The sequence below is a fragment of the Pelobates fuscus genome, chromosome 3 (assembly GCF_036172605.1).
Source record: "Pelobates fuscus isolate aPelFus1 chromosome 3, aPelFus1.pri, whole genome shotgun sequence".
Taxonomy (NCBI): Eukaryota; Metazoa; Chordata; class Amphibia; order Anura; family Pelobatidae; genus Pelobates; species Pelobates fuscus.
Genome location: NC_086319.1, coordinates 278,801,509 through 278,829,224, shown reverse-complemented (window position 1 = coordinate 278,829,224; position 27,716 = coordinate 278,801,509).

Sequence of the window (27,716 nt, the reverse complement as noted above, 5' to 3'; positions counted from 1 at the left end):
TACGAGACATTGGGGTATATACCTTATCAGCATTTATGTTATACCATGCATTAAGGCTGTACTATATATAGTGGGTGTGTCAGCGATCTTTACTCAGGAGATCCCAACTCCTATGATCGCCCATACACTTTACACCCATTATCTATGTATATAGCTCATTACCTATATATGCCTACAGTATATGTTGAAGTGATTTATCTGACACCTTATACCCTAGAGGTCTCAGTATTTCATATTGTACGTGCAAAATTACTGCTTTTTTGCACATAGCTATTTATGAGAGGACACTGAAAACTTTAGAACAGGACCTCTCGTAAGATTCAGGTTTGATCCAATCAGTGTATAGACTCAGGGTTGATGGTATCAGAACATTATTTAAGTACCACTTACGGCCTTAGGGATCTATATATGGAGGTTTCCCTTATACGTTGGTATGCCTGTAGACATGGGGGAGCTCACCCATATCTGATGATTGTGACACCATCTCCCTCCTAGCACACAGCTGCATATCCGTGGGGACATTGGCTACCTCTGTACAGGTCCTCTCTTTTTATCCTATCTAAGAAGCAGTTTGTATTTCCGACGTGGTGGGGGTCTACAAGATTGGGTTTTAACCCCTCTCACGCTGGAATATCTGTTATAGTCTGTCAAGATCACTATATTTAAGACACATTATCACTTTTTGACACTGTATTGTATCGGAACTATAACAGGTTCTATTGGTATTTATTTGTGTTGGTGGGTTCACCAACTTTTTACATATTATTAAAAGTTATGTATTAATGATGTAGGGCACTCATCTTTTTCTGTTTTGCTTGTTACTACCCTGGTAGTTCCTTGAGGGTTAGCCCCTGACCACTGAGTGCTCGTTCAAGGCTTCCTTTCCTCCTTTTTGTTCGCTCCTGAAGATCCAATACATGTTCCGAACACTCCCAATAAACCTGTCCTTGACATACCTCCCTGACATGCAACAAACTCAAAACACCTTTATATGGGACAACACTAGACCAACAGTGGCCAGAGCAGCAATGTATAAATAATTCAACCATGGAGGCATGGGAGTGCCTAACTTGGCAGGGTACTATAGGGCAGGCAAAATAGTCCCCCTCCTTTCAGCATTTCACCATAACCAACCCCTAGCATGGGAGGACATAGAACAAAAACACACAGCAGGAACCCCCACAACAACGCTAGCTTCACTCCCCAAAGCTTAACGACCAACAAATAGACACATGCTACCCACCACATCTTTCACACTTGAGATATGGGAACTACCGCACTAGGATGGGCCTAATGGGGAAACTTACGCCAGCCATGCCAATGGAGACGTTACCATTTCTCATCTTTGACTTCAATCACAAAATATGGCTCCGACATGGCATAACCGTGCTATCACAAATACTGCAAGGCAATACTCTCATAAAATTCGAAGATCTCCAGAAAGCACACAACTTGCCCATTACAGTCCACTTCCCATGCATGCAACTACAATCATGGACACCCAAACAAACACTGACCCCCTCAGACGACACATAGGGACCGCCATTGTCAGAAGTGGAGAAGATATGCATGAAACTTAAACCCCCCCAAGAAACTCATATCAACTATCTATGCCACTGAGCATGCCCACAACACAACTCGACTCCCTCACCTTCAAAAAAGCACGGGAAAAAGACATTGCACCCACCTTGACAGACTCCCAGTGGACATACATGTTACTTGCTGAAAAACCACTAACGAAATCCATGTCACCGCAAAATCCTCTACCGCTGGTATCTAGTCCCTACATGCCTCAAACGTACATTCCCACACATGCCTGACACATGGCAAACAGATAAGGGCTGCATGATCCATATATGGTGGCGATGCCCCCACCTAAACAAATTCTGGAAAGAAGTAACATGCATGGCAAAGCAATGCACAGGGGTCAACCTTCTCTTCCAACCCAAAACGTTCCTATTGCTGTTGTTCCCGAAAAACATACAAAAAACGCAAAAATACCTCCTCTACCACATAATCATTACAGCATTAACAGTTATAAGTAGATAATGGAAAAAAAAAACAACCTCACCTACAATAGACCAATGCCGAGCATTGGTGGAAACCAATAAACACTTTGAAATAATGGCACGGAGCACTCAACTACCGGCCACGTATTGGAGAGCGGTATGGAAAAACTGGGACTTCTTTACACAACAGGCTCACACTTGTAACCCGGGTATTTCTTGAACCCCCACCCCACACTTGTAACCTGAGTACTTCCTCCCACTCCACCCTTACAAGACAATCCATTGTAACACGCATGTATGACAGCCTCCTCAACACCATGAAACTGGTCTTTAGCAAACTAAGCCACCACAAAGCAACAGACTCGCAGACCACAGGCCACATGGCCTCTAATCCAATGTATCCTACAAAAGCATTACTAAGCAATGAAGCCCACTCTAAGCCCACGTATTACAATTGTCGCTACTAAACAGCAATGAGACAAATCTGTCATGATGCTCAGACGATACATAATAGACGAGTTACTGATGTCATGTGAACAATGTTACGACTGCTACTACAATTATGATTGCTCTACATAATTCATTTTCTGCACTTTCAGAGTGTAGTGGTGTCGTGGAGAGAGGCACTGAGGCTAGTGGTGTTGTGCAGAGAGGCACTGAGGCTAGTGGTGTTGTGCAGACAGGCACTGAGGCTAGTGGTGTTGTGCAGAGAGGCACTGAGGCTAGTGGTGTTGTGCAGAGAGGCACTGAGGCTAGTGGTGTTGTGCAGAGAGGCACTGAGGCTAGTGGTGTTGTGCAGAGAGGCACTGAGGCTAGTGGTGTTGTGCAGAGAGGCACTGAGGCTAGTGGTGTTGTGGAGAGAAGCATTGAGGCTAGTGGTGTTGTGCAGAGAGGCTTGAAGACTATGGTGAAGCCTAATAGAAAGCAGTTGTTGTTGGGGGATTCCATCATAAGAGGTGTGGAGATGGACAATGGTGGTCTTGTGAGGTGTCTTCCCGGAGCTACTGCTCACAGAGACAGGAGACGTATCTGTAATATTGTTAAGCAAGCAAAGCAGGAAGGGGAATTGGATGTACTTGTCCATTTAGGGACAAATGACTTGGCTTGCAATGAGGTTTCAGAGGTTAAGGAAGTTTTTAGTGTTTTTGCCAATGATATACGGCAGGTTGCTTCCACACTGTCATTCTCTGAAGTTCTGCCTGTGCATAACACTCAGAACGACAGGCGGATGCGTATTAGGGACTTTAACTTGTGGCTTGGTGAATGGTGTCGGGAGCAAGGATTTGGCTTTATTGCTCATGGTAGCTCTGTTTGGAATGGAAATAAACTGTACAAAAAAGATGGTTTGCATCTTTCTCAAAATGGAACAAATATTCTCAGTGAGCAGTTCAGAGGTTTTGCTAGGATGTATTTAAACTAGGAGGGGGGGCAAAAGGGTGATAAAACATCAATCCAATTGTCCCCCAAAACAAGGACAGAAGGTGCCTGTAGCAAGCGTGTTAAAAAATGATAAGCTTAGAGTCATGTCTACAAATGCTCGCAGTTTAGGGAATAAGATCCATGAACTTGTGGCAATAATGGCAACTGATAGTGTAGATTTAGTCGCTGTTACTGAGACATGGTATAATGAGAAAAATGACTGGGACATAGCAATACCAGGGTACTCTTTATATAGAAAAGACAGGGAAGGCAAGAAAGGGGGAGGGGTGGTCCTGTATGTAAAGGATAGCATAAAATCTAGCCTAATAAAGGTTAGTGAGGGGAACATAGAGTCTGTTTGGGTTACGTTAGAATTTGGTAATCACACAGTAACTCGTGTAGGTGTGATTTATAGGCCCCCAGGACAAATTGAAGAGTTTGATAATCTACTAGTTGAATAAATAGCTAAAATGACAATGAAGGGGGAAGTTATCATCATGGGTGACTTTAATCTTCCTGATGTGAATTGGAAAAAAAAAAATAGCTACTTGTGCCAGGAGCACACATATTCTAAACTCCCTACTGGGATTGTCTCTAAAACAAGTCGTTGAGGAGCCAACTCGTAAAGAGGCCATACTAGATTTAGTGTTAACAAATTGAGATTTGGTATCAGATATTACTGTAGGTGAAAGTTTAGGATCCAGTGATCATCAGTCAGTGTGGTTTAATATAAGAACAGTGACTGAGTCACACCACACAAAAACTAAAGTTTTAGACTTTAGAAAAACAGACTTTTCTAAAATTAGAATATGTGTAAAAGAGTCATTATTAGACTGGAGCAATTTAAATGGAGTCCAAAAGAAATGGGATTATTTAAAAGTTGCACTACTGAAGGCAACAGAAAATTGCATTAGGCTTGTCAGTAAAAGCAAAAAATTCAAGAAACCACTGTGGTACTCCGCAGATGTGGCCAAAATAGTAAAAAACAAGAAGTTAGCATTTAGTAATTATAAAAAAAAAACCAGAGTGAGGAAGACAGAATGACCTATAAGATTAGGCAGAAAGAGGCTAAGCAAGTTATAAGAGCTTCCAAAGCACACACAGAAGAGAAAATAGCACAGTCAGTAAAAAAGGGGGACAAAACTTTTTTTAGATACATAAATGAGAAAAGAAAAGTAAAACAAGGATTAGTTAGATTAAAAACAAAAGAAGGGAGGTATGTAGATGAGGATAAAGGTCTAGCTGACTGCCTCAATGAATATTTTTGTTCGGTATTTACAGATGAAAATGAAGGAAAGGTACCTCGGTTAAGAAAAAGGATAAATGAGTCATTTATTACACGTGAGTTTACAGAGGAAGAGGTTCTATTTCAACTCTGAAAAGTAAAGACAAATAAGTCAATGGGACCTGATGGAATACACCCAAAGCTATTAAAAGAGCTTAGTGGTGTACTAGCAAAACCATTAACAGATTTATTTAACCAATCATTGATAACAGGAGTAGTCCCAGAAGATTGGAAGTTAGCGAATGTTGTGCCCATTCAAAAGAAAGGTAATAGGGAGGAGTCGGGCAACTATAGGCCAGTAAGCCTTACTTCAGTAGTGGGGAAAGTGATGGAAACCATGTTAAAGGATAGGATTGTTGAACATCTAAAAACACATGGATTTCAAGATCAGAGGCAACATGGGTTTACTTCAGGGAGATCATGCCAAACTAATCTTATTGATTTTTTTGATTGGGTAACTAAAATTATAGATCAGGGTGGTGCAGTAGACATTGCTTACCTAGATTTCAGTAAGGCTTTTGACACTGTTGCACATAGAAGGCTTATCAATAAACTACAATCTTTGAGTTTGGATTCCAATATTGTTGAATGGGTAAGGCAGTGGCTGAGTGACAGGCAACAGAGGGTTGTAGTCAATGGAGTATATTCGAAGCTTGGGCTTGTCACCAGTGGGGTACCTCAGGGATCTGTACTTGGACCCATTCTCTTTAATATTTTTATTAGTGATATTGCAGAAGGTCTTGATGGTAAGGTGTGTCTTTTTGCGGATGATACTAAGATATGTAACAGGGTTGATGTTCCAGGAGGGATAAGCCAAATGGAAAATGATTTAGGTAAACTAGAAAAATGGTCAGAGTTGTGGCAACTGACATTTAATGTGGATAAGTGCAAGATAATGCATCTTGGACGTAAAAACCCAAGGGCAGAGTACAGAATATTTGATAGAGTCCTAACCTCAACATCTGAGGAAAGGGATTTAGGGGTGATTATTTCTGATGACTTAAAGGTAGGCAGACAATGTAATAGAGCAGCAGGAAATGCTAGCAGAATGCTTGGTTGTATAGGGAGAGGTATTAGCAGTAGAAAGAGGGAAGTGCTCATGCCATTGTCATTGTAATCTATACTTGACCTCCCCATTTCCCTTCTTGTTTACTGTATCCTAAAAAAACAATAAAAATTGTCAAATAAAAAAAAAAAAAAAAAAAAAGATAATTTCTTGGTCATTGGGCAAACGTTCAAAATCAGCAGGGGATCAAATACTTTTTTCCCTCACTGTAATGTTACAACATATGACCAGCTGTCAATTCAAAAATAAAGAATTTAAAAACAAAACAAAAACTAAATCTCTGAGGTTATGTGTTATCTTAAAGAACATTTACTAAAAGAAAGTTCTAATAAACCAAGATTTCTTGAACAAATGGTAATACAATTAGGGATTGGTTTCAAAATGTTTTTACTGGATAATGTTTGCCTCCAGATTAAAAGACTGACTAATATAATTTTTTTGTTGTAAACCCAGATATTTTATTATTGCATATGCATAGGAATTGAGACTTTGGGCATTATAGTATATTAATTCTAGATCTGTTACTAGCAGCAAGTGCTTAGCCTTATGCCTATCCCACGCATGCTTAAACACTTCTACCAGTTAACCTCTACCACTACAGTTGGAAGGCTATTCCATGTTTCCACTACCCTCTCAGTAATGTGATGCTTCCTGATATTATTTTTTTAAACCTTTGTCCCTCTATTTTTGAGACTATGTCCTCTTGTTATGGTAGTTTTTCCTTCTTTTAAATATAGTCTCCACTTTTACTGTGTTGTTTCCCTTTATGTATTTAAAATGCTTTTATCATCTTTTCACCAAGCTATACCTGTCAAGATCCTTTAACCTTTCCTGGTGAATTTTACCCTGCAATCCGTGAACCAGTTTAGTAGCCCTTCTTTGAACTCTCTCTAAGGTATCCATATCCTTCTGAAGATATGGTCTCCAGTACTGTATCCAGTACTCTAAGTAAGGTCTCACCAGTGTTCTGTACAATGGCATGAGCATTTCCCTCTTCCTACTGCTAATACCTCTCCCTATGCAACCAAGCATTCTGCTAGCATTCCCTGCTGCTCTATTACATTGTACATTGTCATTAACAGCCAGAAACTGGAGTACAAGAAGTGTGAATTAATGTATAGCCATTTATAAGCTTAACAAAATCTCCATTATCTTTTCCATTTATTTTGCAGAAGGCAATGTTATTTGTCTATTTTGTATGTTTTAAAAATACATTATCAGTAAAGAGTAGAATAAATTTTATCCCATTTACGAGACATAAAATTGTGATAATGTATATTTGTGATATAAGTAGAAATTACATTTTGAGATGTTAGATATAAATTATTAAATTAAGAACGAGAGTCAGGGATAGCGTCTGTCTCCGCGGGCACAAGACCCCGTGTGGAGAAGTGGTGGGCAAGCCATCATGGGCCACCCATGGGAGTGAAACGTTCGAGGCTTGTGGAGACGAGATGAGCATGTTAGCCTTTTATTATTTTTCTCTAGGGAAAGCTTAGGGCCAGTTAATAGTTGTTGTACATGGGCTATTTGCAGCCTCCATTGCATTTCTACCTAGTCTTGATTTCTGATGTCTCCTCCATTGCTACATCACCTGTCTGCTCCCTTACCTGCCCACCCCCGCTTATTCCTCCCACCGATCCCTCCCCTTCATCTGCAGTCCCCCACTTTCCCCTACTGCCCCTCCCTCTACTCCACCTTCTCCTCCTCCTACTCCTTCTTCCTGCTCTTACTCCTCCCTCCTCTTCCTACTCCTCCCTCTACTCCACCTTCTCCTCTCTCCTCCTACTTCTCCTCCTCCTACTCCTCCCTCTACTCCACCTTCTCCTCTCTCCTCCTACTTCTCCTCTACTCCTCCTCCTACTCCTCCCTCTACTCCACCTTCTCCTCTCTCCTCCTACTTCTCCTCTACTCCTCCTCCTACTCCTCCCTCTACTCCACTTTCTCCTCCTCCTACTCCTTCTTCCTGCTCTTACTCCTCCTTCTTCTTCTTCCTACTCCTCCCTCTACTCCACTTTCTCCTCCTACTCCTCCCTCTACTCCACCTTCTCCTCTCTCCTCCTACTTCCCCTCTACTCCTCCTCCTACTCCTCCCTCTACTCCACTTTCTCCTTCCACTCCACCTTCTCCTCTCTCCTCCTACTTCTCCTCTATTCCTCCTCCTCCTCCTCCTACTCCTTCCTCTTCTCCTTCTCCTACTCCACCTTCTTCCCTCTCACTCTATCCACTACTCATTCTTCCATCTCCCCACCACCATATCTATATCCCTTATATGCTTCCTCCCTTCTTATTCCTTACCAATTTCCTCCACCCATAGACAACTCTGCCTCTACCTGACGACATTATATTTTTGAAGAGATGTTGCTCTGGCCACTCTTCCGCCACTTCCCAGGGGGGAATACCACACTAACGAAAAATTATTCAGACATGAAAGAATTGTTTTGGGCACTCTCAAGGAAATAGTGCGGCCCTGACCCAGATTCCCATGGAAGTAAGGGAGGTGGCTGTCCCTCATGTTTTTTCTTCACTAAGTCCCCAGAAATCTCATGAAAGGAACTTGACTCATTAGAACAAAACATGAACATTCAATTTACAAATCTCTACAGAGGGGGGTCAGCAAGAGAACAGTGAATAGAAAGACAAAGTAGCTTTACCAGATCCTGACTCCACTCTGTTTGCGGATAAAGAGGAAAGGTACCATACTGGATTTGCTGTTGCTACAGAAGATCAGGTACGTCAAGCACCTTCACTTTCCTCACTCACATCTGCTCAAGACGCTGAATTGACAGCCTTCTCAGTGGCATACAAAATGCCTGAAGGAAGACATGCCAATATCTACACTGACTCAAGACATGCCCTGGGTGCAGCACATTATTTTGGATCAATCTGGAAGATAAGAAGCACCACTCAGCTGACTAAAAGCTGCCAACCAAGCCACAAGTGCACCAAGGGAAGTGGACAGAATGGTGTCCGCTAAAGAAACTTCCATACTCACCATGTAGATCCTACCTACAGATCTCAAGCTTCTGAAAGAATGACAAGCAGCTACTGACCCTGAAGAAATACAAAGCTGGAAAAACAGAAAGGGGCAACCCTTGAAGACGGGCTGTACTCCAACGCTCCTAAGCTCTGTTTACCCAAAAACATGTACTGGGCAGTGAGCCCATGGAACTTTATACCTATCCAAGACCCTCATGAACTCTTTGATCTCTAAAATACCCCTAAGCACCTAGCTAACTCTCAATATCCCTTTCAAGAATCCAGGTGACAAAGAGCTACTGGGTCAAATATGCACTAGTTATCATAGACATTTTGTCAGGATGGCCAGAAGCCTAGCCGGTCATCAATGTGACATCCAAGACCATATACCCAGTAATGCATTGTGAAAGTTGCAGAGATCACTCAGTGGATTCATTGTTCCAGATTCAAGACTCTCTCTATCTCTGCAACATGAGAAGTAACATTTGTTGATTTTGACACACTTTTGACTCTAAAGAAAAAAAATGACTTGTTAAATAAAAAGATACCAGCAAGTAGGTGTTTGATGGCCATAATAATGCCTGACCACCTGCCATCGATGGAAAGCCGAGGACCCCAAAAGGAGACCTCGTGAAGCTGAAGAGATCCAAATGCCAAGCTTCCTCAGGATTATTTGCCCATCCTGAGTTTGTGGTGATATTAATATTGACTAAATGATCCGAGTCCACCTACGCTGATGTAGCGTGGGACAGGTTTAATACTACACCCTAGCCAAGGTTATTATGTCAATACACATAATACATGACAAGGTACTCTTGACACACCACATTCATGCTTCAGAACATAAAAAGGAGCACCCCTCTAAAGGGAAAGTTTGATATATATATATATATATATTGATGCCATAGGTGTGCCAAGGGGGGTACCAGATGATTTTGCAGTAAAGGGAAAGTTTGAGTCCATTTTCCCAACCGTCACTGCTAATAATAATAATAATATTTTGATTTGCATTTATTATATCTATTGCAACCAACAACGTTTACCTGTCACCATGACTTGTTGTGCCTATATTCCAGATAACACAGGTCCATACGGTAATGTAAGCTCGTCTATTTATGATGTCCCTCTGAAGAACTAAGAAGACTTTAAGAACCGTTACTTCATAGGGTTTTGTGCCTTTGGGCTAACCTGTCTTCTGAAACTAACTAATAAAGTTTATCTCTTAGAATATTTACATTTCATAGGGGGGACTGATGTAGAATTATTAAAAAATCTTTATTGTACTTGTATTGAATTATTGCACTAACTCCATTTTAACCTGATGCTGTGACAAATCCTCCATTTTGTCCTCATAACCTGATTTCTCCATATGAAAACTACATTACATGACAGAATTGCTCAGCACATCTAACACAATAGACAAAGACTGTATTTTTTCCATAAAGATATGACTAACCCAGGAACTGCTGAATTTCCCCTAACTCGCAACATAGTATAAATTGAAGGCCATGAGAACACTGTAGTAATGAAATGTTCTATTCATAAGAGACCTTGCACCTGACCACGAGATCTGACATCACTGACTGTGTAAAATGACGCTCAAGACCCCCTTGTCCCCACCCGTGTCCAAAATAATACCACCTCTTGGTGGGTGGACACGAAGTTAGTCACATAATGTTTAATCCAATTAATGATGTTTATTTGTTATTATCTGATAACCAATGATGATGTCATTTTGCTTTTAAAAAGATCTGCACAACTGTTTTCCAACCAGATTGTATTAAATTTTCTGAAGTGCTTTTAACCTGAACTTCATGTGTCAGTGTGAGCTTACTTCTGCGTATACGCAATTTAATCATCTCAGATTTGGACAGGAACAGATAGACATTTAAACATATTTGTTTATTTCTAAATTAATCCACATCAATGTGAATGCACTGAGTTATACTTGTTTCAAGTCATCACCAGCATCTCTGCTGTTATGTCTGCTCCAGGTTTTAACGGACATTATAGGCACCAGATCATTTCATCTCATTGAAGTGGTTTGGGTGCAGAGTCCCCTGTCTGCATAACCCTGGAGTGTAAAACATGGCTTTTTTAGAATCTGCAATGCTTACATTGCACAGTTAACTCCACCCTTAGTGGATGTCTATCAGACAGCCACTAGAGACACTTCCTAGTGCCTAACATAGTTTTATACTCTTTGCATGAATATGCCTAACGTCTTCAAATTCCCCATAGGAAAACAATGTAATACTTTCCAATGGGGAAGCTTTAATGTGAGCACCGCACATGTGCATTTGGTCGTACCATCGATGTGATGTAATGGAAGAAGGAGACTTAGCCAGTGCCGAGGGAGACCCCATGCTGGAAAGAGGTAAGTAAAAAAAAATTAACCCTTTAATTACCAAATGGTGGAGGGAGACCTATTCAGTTACAAGCAGGGACACTATAGTGTTTGGAATACAAGATTGTATTCCTAACACTATAGTGTTCCTTTAACAGAGTCCATGCTCTTGCCCATATATCCCTCATCAGTCTGGTGAATGCATATAAAGAAAAAAAGGGAATGGATTTTAGCTAAGCTTGTCTCAATGAATGAACATTACCTCCATAAATGTCCAGATTTTAGTGCTTTGGGATCTGTAGGGTAGTTTATTGTTTATGTATACAATGAGAACTTACTAGGATTTAACCATATGAATAGTGATGTCCCGAACAGTTCACCGGCGAACATAGCATGTTCGCGGTCGCGAACACGCACGATGTTCTGTCCGCCCCCTATTCGTCATGGAGGTGGCAGAGTCTGGGAGGGAGGGTCTGCTGCTGATTGGCTGGAATGTGTCTGCTGACTGTGAGGTACAGGGTCAAAGTTTACTCAATGATGACGAATAGGGAGCGGACCGAACATCGCGCGTGTTCGCGACCGCGAACACACTATGCTCGCCGGCAAATGGTTCCCGGCGAACTGTTCGGGACATCACTACATATGAATAAAAAAGGTGAGCAGATCACAAGGTGGCTTTGATCAAAAGCGTTGTCATTAACAAACCTTACTCATTCACCAGCAAGACTATCAATGACGGAAAAACTGAACCTCTGTTTTATTTATCATAACCATAAAATGCAATAAATTAAGAGATTAATTATGTTGCAAGCCAGTTGTAAAACTTGGATAAGAGTTTTTCTTGAACAATATTTCTACTCTGCTATATTTACTTGGACATATAAATATATTTCTGATGGTCATGTTATTACTACATCTTCTTGCACATGGCCCATGCTTAAAATTGGAGACAACATTGGTATACAGCATTCTTTAGCAGCAATTTCCCAAGAACATGCTTTAGGCTGTGGTGGATCACCCTACAAAAGCCACCTAAAATCTTCCTATATCACATCAACAACAAGTTTTCATAATTTTACATCTCCTGTAGGAAAAGTATTCCGTGCTAGCAAAAAGTAATTTCCTGCGTTGAAAGATGTCAACTGGAAAGGAAATTCACGCACTAACATTTTAAAGAACTGTTATCAAAATTTGATTACACATGGTAATAGTGAACATATCCATGAAGAAATAAGCAAGGCCTTTCATCCGTTCCAAGTTCAGGTACCAAAGAGCCCAGACTGAGTACCAGATGCACAACAGGAATTAAAAATGCATGTAAAAAGCAAGACAAAACATGTACTAACATCAACCCCCTAAGGAACATGGGACGTTGGTGGATCCAGGTGAACTTTTGGAGCATGATTAGAGTACAGAGGACAATTGGGATCCGTATGATATGTTTATTTGGACTTTGCTCTTGCAGCAAATATCAGTCATGGTTATAACTTTTAAACAGTTCCAGTTTATTGTCATTTCTACTTACTGTCTTTTATCACGTATAATTTAGTAAATGTTGTATATTTAACTATTTAAATTCTGAGTTTTCACAGGTTTTAATCATTGTTAATTATTTAAACTACATTTTACAAATGTTACAAAATGTTCCACTCCATTATGCTTCATTAACCTTTCTAAATTGGCAGACTCCTCCTAAAAAAAGAGGGGAAGAGTTCACCATTTCTTGTTCCTGGTATGATAGAAACATATGGACAGCTCTTTCTAAAGAATATCTTCGAAATTAAGCAGCCAAAACTATTTAGGCTCATAGAAGTAAAACACACATCCTTCCTCTGTCAGTGACTCAGACTGTCTATAACACAGCCAACCAGAAACGTCTGGGAGCCGGAGCAATTAATAAGAATGAACAGTTTTAATTCAAGGTCATTTTGTTCTCTCTACAATCTCTCCTCTCGCTGCCTCTGTATTGACATTGCCATGACATTTGTCGATTAACAAACCGCTACAACTTGCTTGATTATGGTACATTTTCAAGTTTCTCCAGGCTGGGTTGCACCCAAGCTGTACATCAGAGTGCCAAATTGATACATGAGAAGGCGTAATCCCGATGATTTTGAGCACTTGCTAATCCCTCCAGCAAAATTGAACAGCTATTTGTCTTCCTGTCCTTTGGAACTGCTATCGAGAGTAAAGAGATCCCCTCCATAGGACACCACAGCATGGTTGAGAAATCAAGCTAAGCAGTACAACTACATATCAATCCCAGAAATTCAAAAAACTAAGGTCCACGTGCTTGCCTGTTAAAGGAGTATCCACTAGGATTCAACAATGATCAGTGAACACTAATTTTTACTCTGAGCAGCTGATCTAAATTAAGAATACAAGAAAGAAGGCTACTTACCATTGCAATTTGCCAAGAACATATTAACACCATCTGGGGAATATGGTAGAAAATCACTCCCACATACAGGCAAAATATTTCAACCTATTATGTGAAGTAACAGGCAAGATTCACCCCACTTGACAAAGTTCGGGCAAACAGCCCTCAATTTATTTTAAAATAAGCATTAGATCAAAGATACAAACATGATGGATGAATGTATTGAATTACAATTTGGGATGAATTCAGCTACTACAGCAATACCAACATTATGTATTCAGGGAACTGGGTGAGGAAATAGTCATAATTATTATAAATCACAATAGAATAAAATATAAAAAATATATGACCAGCTTCTCTAGACAATACTCTCTGTTCTGTTTTATATTGTACTCTTCTAATTAATAGTATGTTTGTTCATCCGATCAAGTATATATTAATAATGAGCTGCAAAAATGATGAAATATTATACGTGACATAATTCTCAGCAGATTTTTTTTATTTAACATATTTAATGTTTAATAACTGCGGGGAAGGGGAGCAACGGGTGGTGGGGTGGGGGCGCAAGGGAGGTATAGTGCTAGCAATACAACTTTTTATTCCTAGCACTATAGTATCCCTTTAAAAACTGCACTATTTCTGTGTGAATCACATTAAATTGTTCACATGCATTAAACTTTCTCACTCAGTGTGCATGGATGCATTAAGCCTATGAAAAGCAAAGAAAAAAAAGGATAAAGCTTATTTGCCTTGATTTAATGTATTTTAATTAGCTTTTCAAATGATTCAATATTTTTGGATCCATTTTTCAAACAGTTTATCTACAGAAGTCACCATTAAAGTCTATGGGATTTTTGTAGACAAATCATTTGAAATGCTTATTCAAAAATATGAATTTAAGGCCTAAGTAGAATAGTACGCAATCAGGATCTTCCCAATCCAGTTTTAATATCTAGCCTTCAATTTGATATTCCATTTGAATTCTCACAATAATGAAAAATCTATAGAGTCACCCTCACTGAACTAACACAGGGAATAAGACTGCCTAATTTCAGTATTCCCAAAAACTAATTTCAGCAGCATCCCACTAGAAATTGATAATAAAGTCCTCCGAAAACAGTTTATTCAAAATATGTCCCCCAACACCAATACTGCACCTATTCACATCTGTTCTTAACAACAATGACTTGTTACCAAATACTATTAACATATGAAATTGGGCAGTACTTATGGTGTAGCCATGCCTTACCATAGGCTTTGCATTAAATCCGTACATATCTGGCATGGCATAAACTAAGTTTAACCTATTCAGAGATTTAACCTCTTCAGAGATAGATACATGTGCAATTATTTTTCATAATTTTCATTTTATATAAAGAGGCTGTAAGAATTTCACTAGAGAAATGTAGGGCAGTCCTTTATTTCTTTATACTTTATTACAGGGCCTTTTCAATAATAACTCTATTTATTAGCTGAGGGCAGCATCATAAATGTGTGTAACAAAGAGACAGAATTGTGTTGTTTCTATCAGCTCTTTGGTAATAATATTACATTGGAAAGTCTCAGCGAACAGGCAGCAAATAATAAAAGAAAAATAATAAAAATAAATAAAAACATCTAGAAACAATATACATTGTGATATTATGTAGCATCGCTGTTTCCGCATTTGTTTTCAGGCAGTAATGGAAAATACAGAACAGGCTGTTTTGACATAACTGTTCTCTTCACTTATCAATTGTTCTAATCTGGTAAGATAGTAAATTACAAGCCTGGGGGATCTTCAGCATAGCAAAGCTATGTTCAACTGCAGGGCAACACAGTGACATAAAGCCTGGGGTTGGGCTCATTGTCTATCAGGGAATGTCACTGTGCAATGGAAGGGGATGGAGCAAGTGATTTGCACAAAATGTATGGCATTCAAACAAGAACCCTGAAAGAAGATTGATATTAGGGCAAAAAAGTATTATCACTCAAGAAGTGTGTGAGAGAGAGAGAGAGAGAGAGAGAGAGAGAGTGTGTGTGTGTGTGTTTGTGTGTGTGTGTGTGTGTGTGTGTGTGTGTGTGTGTGTGTGTGTGTCATATTAATGATAAGATGCCAAAATAACCAGAGTATTGCAATATAATAAATAAATCTAAACTAACATAACATTTACAAGACACGCTTTTGAAAGTTATCCTCTCTTTGTTAGGTCGTAAGTATTGCTTTACAACTGAAGAAGAGAGAATAACACTTGAAAGCTGTCTGTTAAATAGTATGTTAGTCCATAATATTGTAGTCAAATAAAAAAGGTATTACATACTGCATTACTCTGGTTATATCTATATAATATTAATGTGTGTGGGTTACCTTCATATTATTATATCTGTCTTATGATGTTATGTTTGTTTTATTTTTTCTATTCTAAGACGGTGGTTTGGTTGCCGTAAATTGCAGGCTATTACTTCAAGTCTTTAGATCAACTGAAATCTCCAGTGCCCAACTGGATCTGCTATGCTGATTTATTTCATTATTGTAGATGTTGAATGTCTCTGTTTACTGACCCACAATCTCCTATAATTATAGTCTGTAATTATAGTCTGACATATGCATGTGCTTACTCGGAGCTGCATATCCACGTGTCCGCTGAATTGTAATGAATTAAATCGTACAATTTCACACCCCCAAAGATTATTCGATGAACCAGGCACAGGCTGCAGATTTGTTCTTCAAGAGCAACACTGCACTGGGATCTAAACACACCAAATTTACGCTGAGGTTAATTTGCATGTCACTTCCCAGAATCCTTGTTTGCATTTCTCCACAAGATGATACAAAATAAACGATTTAAGGTTTATTTACTAAACTCCATAAAATAGTGAAAATTAGGCTATATAAGCTGATCTGGATACATTTTTCAACTTATTCTCCAACAGCTATTTTGGTCTTAATTTTGTCATTTGGACTTTAATTCACTACAATGCTCAGTTTAGATAATTGAACCCCTAATATACGAAAGCTACACACAGAATAACAGCTCTAATTTATATATATATTTTCCCTCTTACATTTTCGACTATTTTAATATCACAGTAACATGCTAAATCAAAAATCTGTTATTGAACAGAATATCTTTAATACCCAGATCATGCGTATCATACAATAATATAGAATTCCGTTTGTGAAACTCCAACAATAAACTGAGCTGAAGCAAACCATTGTGCACAAGTCAAACATTTAATTTTTTAAAGTACTAAGTACTTAAAAAAATCTTACTTATGATGCACAAGTAGCATATACATCCGGTACAGTGACAGGTTGGAGTGATGGAAAGTCTTTTTACTCTCCCTGTATGACGCAGAGAGCTCAGCCCTGGCTGAGAAATATGTATTTATGCTGAGTGAATACTAACACTGAAAGAGAAAGGAAAGGTTCATTAAAACGATTTGATTTATGTCGTTTTGACCCGCAAAAATATATTTCCTGCATATAATTGGGATTAGAGAGTGTTAAAAATACTGAATTTAGCAGCCAAGGCTTTCATCTTAATGAATAAGACAGTCCCAGGGGTAAACTATTTACAGGTAATATTCCTACTAATTCTGTAGAAAACTAATGTTTAAATAATCGTAAGAATTTTGTGGGAAAGATAAAATATAATTCTGGTACAATGCAAAGTGGATGGATTGTCATGCAATGCAGAGTGTGGACAATAATGCATCCAATTTAAGGAACACTATAATGTTAGAAATACAAATCTGTATTCCTAACGCTATAGTGTCCCTGTCTAGAGTAATATTAGATCCCATCCTGGAATATAAAAGGTTAAAAAAAACAGGGCGTCTCGGTGCTGGAACTAGGCGATTAACCCTTTATAGACTGGGACAGGATTTAATATTACTCTAGCGCTTAATTCTCCTCCTCTAGAGTCGTCATGGCAGAGGCACGGCCACCTCTGCTGTTGTCCAATCTAATGCTTCTTATACGGGGCTTATATGTCATGTGACTGAGTTTTACTTGGTTAGTGCAATGAAAGCACCTCTAGTAGTTGTCATACTGACAGACACTAGAGGAGGACTTAACCTAGCAACGTAAACATTGCAGTTTCTTGATAAAAACTGCAATTCTTTCAATTGCAGGGTTAAGAGAAAAGTAACGCTGTACCCAGCCCATTATTTGAGATGAAGTGGTCTGGGTGACAATAGTGTTGCATTATTCTAAGAGAAGAGCTCTTGCTTGATTTTTTGGCTAGATCCTTTCCTATTCAATGAAAGGATAGGTAGAAAGCGGACAAATAAAGCCTAGAATATAGCTCTATTAGACTCATTTTTTTAAAGAAGTCTAAGAGCTATATTCTAGCCATTATTTGTCAGCTTTCTATCTCTTTCTCTCTTTTAGTACCTATTAAGATTTCCGAAAGCACCTTAAATGGAAATGTGAGCATTAGAACCGGACCATGGAGCAATGAAATAAGGTTTTCTGATCTGATGAATCACATTTTCTTTTACATCAGGTGGATGACAGGGTGAGTGTGTGTCATTTACCTGGGGAAGAGGTGGCAGCATGGCAATTGTGTTTCCTGCTGGCAGTGGACAACGCACCCTGCCAAATAGCAAACAATGCTCAGGAATGGTTTGAGGTATATGGCAAAGAGTTCAAGATTTTGCCTTGGCTTCCAAATTCTCTAGATCTCAATCCACAGAACATGTTCAGAAGTTTTTTTTGGAGTCCATGCCTCGATGCATGAGAGCTGTTTTGACAGCACAATACATACACAATCATGGGCAAATGGTTTTAATGTTGTGGCTGATCAGTGTAAACTATAAACACACTCTAATGCAAACTGTAGGACTGGTAATGATATGAAAAATCTATACTCAGGTCTTTTAATGAAGAGAAAAAAAACTAAGTTTAAAACCGGTCAACGTGAGCTACAAAGAGCCATCTGTATCAATGCTCAGTAATGCAGTTTATTGCCATTTTCAGATATACTGTTTGTGTAATACATATAAAGTAATACAGTTCCATGAATAAGTCTATTTACATCAATTTTTACTAGCTTCATGCCATGATCAAATCACCCAATGAATAAAGACACAAAGACCTTTTTGTCTGCATGTTTTATAGTACTACAAAATAAATTTGTTTTCTGCTAAAAAAGAAAGAGAAAAATGATGTTCTCTGTGCCAGTCACAGCGTACACAGGTGAAAATGTTGATCTAATTAGAACACAGATGATCTTCATAAGAACAAGTGGGTCTCAAGAGCAGTTTGCACTAGATCTGTATAGAAGCATCTGCAAGGTGTAAGGGCTGTAAGCTGACCTTATCCCGAGTCTCTAGAGCTACAGGAACCAGTGAATATGACTTGCACCCTTACAGGCAATGGAAAAATCTATAATTGCGGGATTCAGTGATGTCACTCATCCTTTTACCATAAAAAGTGGATTTGCAGCTTTATTGTAGTATGCGTCCCTTATCTATCTATTTTACATAACACTTTTTAAAACTACTAAAAGGACGCTATGAACTCCAGTGAGGAAGTGATGGTGCCTGGTCTCTTCTGATGCCATTTTACCTTAAAGTGTTAAATTGTCTTCGAACAATTTAATACAGACGTTGTGCCCCAAGGTGTCTGTCATGCTGTCTCTTCTTTGGTACTTAGCTAATGTGGAAGTACAGAGAGCTGTCACTCCCAGCCTATCACTGGTACCCTTTTACTACTCATGTTAATGCTTGCTCACCAGAAAGGCAGTAATTCTGTGTGCCAAAAAGATTGAACACTGGAAGGTAAGATAGCACTTAAAAGAACACTCCCCACACTCTAACCACTACATCTCAATACAGTATTCCTTTAATTCACTACAACTACTAAAAGGGGAAATATGTGTTCCTAAAAATGAAACAAAAGCTATTGTACTTCAGAGCCACTTAATGGCTCATCTAATTGTGTTTGATTAATCCGGGAACTGACATTCACTTGATATTTTCTTCTTCTGTTTATTGTTGTGTTTTATTCTGTTCTTCAAACCCACATTTTCTGTAAACTCTAATTTTCGTAGTTCATTAAAATTCAAGGATTTCAACTATTTCCGAGATTTTCAAATATTTACATGTGACCACAACAAAAATAATACTATAAACCATATCACTTGGATTATTTGCTTTGGATTCTCCCATTTTTAGCAATATGTCCATGCCTTATATACTTTGTTGTAGTATCATGCTTTGCTGTCTTGAAGTTAACCAGCAGGCATTCCCAATAAAGTGGCAGATGATTTCATGCGTATATTCATTAAACAAAATGCAATTTTTAGCAAGGAAATCAAAACAATATATCTTAAGCCTTTCTTGATATCCTGCCTGGATATATATATGAAACCATGGTGTTTCTATGTGAATACTTTCCAAATTGCTTCACTTCAGCAAGACAAATGCATCATGGTGGCAAATTAGCTAGTATGTTACCATCAAGAAAAACTACAAAACCTCTAAAATAAATGGCCACATCTGTTATGTTATCTGTTAAAATGGTTTGTAAAATAGATTATTGATAAATAGATAGATAGATAGATAGATAGATAGATAGATAATAGATAGATAGATATATAGATAGATAGATAGATAGATAGATAGATAGTAGCTAGATAGATAGATAGATAGATAGATAGATAGATAAATAGATAGATAGATAGATAGATAATAGCTAGATAGATAGATAGATAGATAGATAGTAGCTAGATAGATAGATAGATAGATCGATAGTAGCTAGATAGATAGATAGATAGATAGATAGATAAATAGATAGATAGATAGATAGATAATAGCTAGATAGATAAATAGATAGATAGATATATGGATAGAGCGAGCTGTGGTTAGCATCACTGCCTTAGAAATGGGAATCCCAGGTTTAAAATGGCTCTGTCACCATGTGAGTCTTTGCATAATTTACAAAGACCCCCGATGGTGTCATTGCCACTGGGAATCCAGAAGGCAGGGGAAGGAAGGGTTTACTTATTGGAGGTTGTGGGTGTCTGATCCTTCTGGTACTCTAACTCCCGGCATTTCAGCCAACAGACGCTGGCATCCGCTTAGTTCTCCGAGGCATGTGCAAGAGTACAGCATTTTCCCTACAGCCCCCCAACTGGTGACAGCTGGGGGAAATGACAATCTTGACAAAAATTTGGTTTAGAATTGTCCTACAGTGACAGAATGATTGTATCTCTTATGTTTTTCTTGTGTGTATTCGTGGGTTAAATAAAACATTTACAAAAAATAAATGTATACAGTGCCCAAACATAACATGTCAGTATATTTCAAATAGTCTCCTGCTTTTTCCTGCTTGGCAAACTGCATCAGTATTATCCACAGAGTATATGTAATATGCTGTAGCATGTGCTTCTCAGTGACAAGTTAATAGTCAGACCTACAGCATTCCAATGGAGTTCAAAATGATTGCAGATGGTGAAAGGGATGGTGAATGTATTAAGAACCTCCCAGATGAGCATGGAGTTGCTAATGCAGCAACTAACTGTTAAAAATCAAATAGAAATAAGGATTTTGCGAGTACAAAGGGCAACTGCAGCTCCAAAGAGATTTGCAGTCCTGCAATGAGTAGCAAACAGGCGAACACAATGCGCTCGTTTCTATCTGGTGATACCATCTGTATAGGACACTAAAAATATTGCATTAGAAACTGTTTTACATTTTGTCTGGTATTCATATGTAGCTTACTGTAAAACGGAAACATATTTTTTTTATTATTTTGTTATGAATTTGTTGAAATAATTTTTTTCCTGTTTTTGGTTGGCAAGAAAAAGGAGCCTCGGGGGAAATGAGCTCTCTCTAAACAACAAACAATCCAATCCTTTCTACTCCTGTGCAATTTGACTTCCATAATGTAATATCAAGAAGGAAAAGACTTCAGTGGCAAATCCTCAGCACGAGAAACAGAGGCAGAATATCAATCCCAGCCGGGGAAACATGAACACGTACAGATCAGCAGTAGGTTTAATGGAATGTAATTCTGCAGAAGGCAGAGGTGAGTCACAGCCTAAATATTGGAAATAAATGAATTAATAATCAGTAGGCAGGGACAAGACTGAGAGACGAACTGTGAAGGGAGAGAGTTCGAGATAAAAGGCAAGAGACAGGCGGATCGGAGAGGAATAAGGGATGGAAAATCGAGGCTGATCAAAGAAAAAAAGAAAAGAAGATACATTATTTTAGCATTGGTCATCTGAAAGCAGCTTGGGAGTCACAAAAAATCCTTACTGTAGCTTTTGGATAAAAGTCCTATCACCCTTTTCCAGCTGTAGGTAAATTATTGTAGCCTTAGCATTGTTTCATCTAAGCCAGGCTTAAAATCAGCTGTACATGAAATAAGGCAATACATAGCACATTCCATACAAGATGAATGCTAAGCTGACTCATATAGTTAGAATTAAGAGTGGATTTCAGATTTAAAGTCAAAACAGCCGAACTGGAAACTTTCGCTAAGTCAGGTATACTTTCAGTTCAGCTATTCTGGCCTTAAATGTGAAATTCACTTTGAATTGTCACTTTAGTAAATAACCCTTTCAGTCTATAAAATCAAAGCCGAAATACCTGCAGCTGACTAACATCACCTTTTAGCAAGTTTTATATGTGCTATTCAGATGGTAAATAGTTAAGAGAGTAGCACACAACGTATTTGTTTTGCATAATTTACGTGTATTTACTATGCAAACCTTGTGGTGTAGCCTTTATCCTCCCTTAATGCTTTAAAAGCTCACTGCCAGTTTAATGATACAACATTTAGTTAAAGGGCCACTATAGTCACCAAAACAACTTTAGCTTTATAAAGCAGTTTTGGTGTATAGACCATGCCCTTGCAGTTTCACTGCTCAATCCTCTGCCATTTAGGAGTTAAATCACTGTTTATGGAGCACCTCCCTGCATGTGACTTACACAGCCGTCCTGATGTCTAAATTTTCTTTTATTGCAAATTTTTAAATTTTGAAATTCTTATCTACTTCTCTGTCAATAGATTGCTAGACCCTGCATGGACCTCCTGTTTATAATTAAAGTAAAATTTACAGAGCAGGAGATAAAAACGTTTAAAGTAAGTTACATCTGCTTGAAAATGAAACCATTTTATATTCATGCAGACGGTGTCAGTCACAGCCAGAATAGGTGTGACGAGGGCTGCATAAACAGAAATAAAAGTGAATTAACTCCTAGAAGACAGTGAATTGAGCAGTGAAACTTAACAGGCATGATCTATACTCAAAAACGGCTTCATTAAGCGTAAGTTGTTTTGGTGACTATAATGTCCTTTTAAATCAATGACTTGCTATTACACTTCCCCTCCAATCCCCAAAACAAAATATTGTTAGGTGCTGTTGTGAAGCACGAATGCCATCGTAATTGTTTTGATTTTTATTAATGTTTTTGTTTAAACCCTTCCCTTTACAACATGTGTAATATTTAGTTAATAAATAAGATGAACAGCTACCAAAATTAATTTAGCATACATGAAGTTTGACCAAAAAAATTAATAAATTAGCTAAAATGGGCACACACCCTTTGTATGTTTTCACAGGACATTACATTTTTGAAAGGTTGATGTAAAAAAAATTCCAAAAGCTCTGCAGTGTGTCTACTCCCCAAGTGCTAGAATACAGCCTTGAATCTTACAAGCATCAGGCTCTTGACATATGCACCGTCGTTATTCGGCAGGTGCCATTTTAGTTTACCTTAAATAAAACACTGACACCGAATTTATCTGTTGGATTATAACGTCCACAGCTTTATTAATTATTAAATATGTAAATAAATAAATTAACAATTTAGGGTCATTGTCCATCTAACATTATATTACTATCCCCCCGTACAATACCCCTGACAATGACCCTATCTTTTGAACAATAATTAACATTCACTTAACATATAACCAGAAACACACGGCCTACCAGAGAGGCCCCAAAACCATCTGTTAACTGTAGGGGTGTACCCAGACACCCCTACCCCCTAGGTTCGTAGCCACCGAAGAGCTTGAACCTACCAACATCTAATCCATCTGGCCTACTCCAGCCTAGGCCTTGGCCTGTCCATTCCCAATTCCATCTAACTCCTGGCTTTAACACGCCCTGTTCCCGCCGCTGTGACCAAACGGGATCAAAACTCAACTATAGGGAGGGAGGGTGGGACAAGTGACAGGTCAGTGCAATTCAGATTAACTGGCTCCTCACTTAAGATGGCCGCCTATTTACACTACCTGACTCCTCCCCTACTTAGCCCCGCCCTAAACATCCCAAACCTTTCCACCTGCCTACTTCCTGGCCTTGTCAAGGCCCACTCCCCTGTTTCACTGTTCCATGGGCTTCATGACATATGCACCGTCGTTATTCGGCAGGTGCCATTTTAGTTTACCTTAAATAAAACACTGACACCGAATTTATCTGTTGGATTATAACGTCCACAGCTTTATTAATTATTAAATATGTAAATAAATAAATTAACAATTTAGGGTCATTGTCCATCTAACATTATATTACTATCCCCCCGTACAATACCCCTGACAATGACCCTATCTTTTGAACAATAATTAACATTCACTTAACATATAACCAGAAACACACGGCCTACCAGAGAGGCCCCAAAACCATCTGTTAACTGTAGGGGTGTACCCAGACACCCCTACCCCCTAGGTTCGTAGCCACCGAAGAGCTTGAACCTACCAACATCTAATCCATCTGGCCTACTCCAGCCTAGGCCTTGGCCTGTCCATTCCCAATTCCATCTAACTCCTGGCTTTAACACGCCCTGTTCCGCCATAGCACATGACTTGATCCCTTAAGGACATGTGCGCCCCCCACCACCCTGAAACAGGGCCAAGCTAATCCCTTCCTGAAAGCCTAGATTGAGCAAGTCACAACCCACGTCTGACAAGTGTACCCCGTCTCTCCTGAAATAGCCCGGAAGCATATCCTCCAGTTCCCTATGCCGAACTACAATACCCCCCACTCGCCGCACAAAACTCGCCATTGCCCTGTTAACCTTGCCCCTGCATCGAGCCACTGCAGCTGGATCCCTGGCGTGCCGCCACGTGAAACGGGGGACCATTTCCGACCACACCACCACCACGCCAGGGACCAGGTCCAACAGCCGATCCACGTCTCTCTTCATCCGTCTAACCAACTCCCTTTGCGGAATCAGACCCAAATCATTCCCACCCCCGTGTAATAAAACTATGTCTGGAGCAGACCCCCCGGCCAACCTGCTAAACAACAAACTACTAAGGCTTTGCCAGCTAAACCCCCTAAAGCCAAACCAAGAAATCGACACTTCTCCTTGAGTAAAACCCAGCTGTGCTCCACTTCTCCGAACAGCAGCCCTCTTCTGAGCCCAATAGACATACGAGTGGCCCCAGATCCACACTTTCCATCCTGCAAAGAAAAACACGTTAATACCAAACAGATGGATTCCACTTCCATCACAGCATCCCATCGCCCTGCTCACACCAGCCTATCTGGTCTAACGTATGATCTAAAACGCAAGGATTCCCACCTCCCTATGCGTTTAATCCTCTCGTCCCCCAGTCCCAGCCGTGCGGCCTCAGTTGCCGCCCCAATTCTAAAGGAGTGAGTCCCAAATTGCCCTGGCTCTAGGCCCAGCTTACTTACCCCCATCCTAAACACCCTCGCGAACTGGAAGCGCGACAGGGCCGAGCCATCCTGGTGCACCAAGAAGCAACCATCACCCCCCGGGCGCAATGCCCGGTACTCCGACCCCTTTTCAACTGGGCACACCCCTGACCCAGGCAACCCGAACAGCACAACTGCGCAACCTTTGCCAAAAATGTCCGTCTTCGAACGGCGTAACTGAATTCGCACCCTGTCCTCGCGAACCTCCACATCTGTGAGCTGAAGACCCCCAAGGCCCTTCTTGTTTGCGCTCACCAACTCCCCGATCCGAAAAGCCCCGAAAAAAGCCCACACAAATGCCACCGTGAACAACGACACCTCAAATGAGGAGCTGCAAATACCCGGAAGAACGCCCACCAGCTCCCGCAACAATTCAAAGGACACTGGTCTACGCGAGTCTACCGTTTTCTTCCCCCTCTTGAATCCCTTCACTGCCTGACGGACCAGGAAGTGTTTGGTATCATCAACCCAGCCATTGAACTTAAACAGGAAAGCCAAGGCAGAGAGATGCCTATCCACCATGGCAGGCGACGCCTGAGCCGCGAACAGTCGACAGAGTAACCACAAAAGTGCATCCAAGCGTTGCCCCTCCGTAGGGGCGCTACTCACCTGAGCCACCGTCTCGTCCCACAGTTTCCAAACCTTTACGTAGGACGCCCACGTGCTCGGCGCCAGTGACCTCCTCACACAGTCTCCAAGCAGGCCGTCCCGAGTTGCCACATCACACCCGGGCACTCCTGACCCTGGGCCAGCGCGTCCGGCGCAGCCTCCCGGAAGCGTTCCCACTGAAAACGAGACAGTGAGTCAGCCACCACGTTCTGGAGCCCCGGGATGTGCCTAGCCCTGAACACTATGTTGAATGACATACAACTAAGTACTAATTGTCGAAGCAGGCGTACTACCGGGGGCGACGAGGCGGTCAAGCTATTGATCGCTTGCACTACCGCCATGTTATCGGAGTAGAATACCACCTTTTTGTCAGCCAACTCCGTACCCCAGAGTACCACCGCTACAACGATGGGAAACAACTCCAAGAACGCCAAGTTCTTAATCAGAGGACTCACCTTCCACGGTTCCGGCCACGCCTCCGCGCACCACTTACCTGCCAAGTAGGCCCCAAAACCAACACTGCCGGAAGCGTCCGTAAACAACTTCATTGCTGCCGACGACACCGTCGGTTCCCGAAAGAACACTGTCCCGTTAAAGTTGCCCAAAAACTGTTCCCAAACCCCCAAATCGTCCTTCATCTCGGCCGACACCCGAATGTAGTGCGACGGCCGCCGCACCCCACTCGTTGCCTGCGCCAACCTCCGGCAAAATATCCTCCCCATGGGGATCACCCTGCACGCAAAATTAAGGCTCCCCACGAGGGACTGGAGCCCCCGCAAGGTCACCTTCCTTGCCCCCTTGACCACGTCCACTAGCTGTCGCAGATGCCGCAGCTTATCCCTAGGCAGCCTGCATTCCCCGAGTTCCGAATCAATTTCGAGACCCAAGAAGCTAAGGCACGTGGTGGGGCCCACCGTCTTGTCCCCCGCCAACGGCACCCCAAAGGTATGCGCCACCCGCTGAAAAACCTTCAGTACCTGAGCACACCGCTCCGAGTCCCGTGGGCCGACACACAGAAAATCATCCAGGTAGTGCACTACAGCACCCCCGGCCGATTCCGTGCGCACCACCCATTCCAAGAAGGTACTAAACCTCTCGAAGTAAGCACAAGAGATGGAACAACCCATAGGCAGACACAAGTCCACGAAGATTGCACCCTCAAAGTGACACCCCAACAGGTGGTGACAGTCCGGGTGTATGGGCAGCAGCCGAAAAGCCGCCTCCACGTCCACCTTGGCCATCAGCGCCCCACGCCCCGCTCTCCTAACCAGCTCGACGGCTTTGTCGAATGACGTGTAGGAGACCGAGCATAGGTCGGCGTCGATGTCATCATTCACCGAAGACCCTTTCGGGTGCGATAAATGATGAATCAGACGAAACTTTCCCTCTTCCTTCTTGGGAACCACCCCCAATGGTGACAACCTCAAATTCGCCAAGGGCGGAGCCGGAAATGGCCCTGCCATCCTCCCAGCTTGCACCTCCTTGGCCAACTTCTCCCGCACAACCCCCGGGTGTTCCCTGACCGACCTGAGGTTCTCACAAGGTGCCCCCGGCCCCGTGGCTTTGAAGGGAATTTTGAAACCCTCGGCAAATCCCGCCCGAAGGAATTCTGCCACGGCCTGATCAGCGTATTGCCTTAGCCAAGGCAACATCGCGCCTACCTTCACTGGTGACACCCCCAGCGGGAGCTGTGGGAGCGGCCGCTCCCGCTGCTCCTCCCCCTGTGGCCGACTTACCTTTCTTGAAGCACCTGTTGACCCCGTGGTTCCCGCCGCACCCTGAGCATTCGTGCCGGAATCTACAAGCGGATCCCCACTTACACTGTCCTTCGTTGAAGGCCCAGCAAGCACCTTTCTTTTGACCTGCCGCCACCGCCCCCCCGGGAGCGGTGCCGGCAGTCCCTGGAAAGGGCGCACTCTTTTGCGCCATCATTAACCGCATCCAAAGCGGCAGATCCAT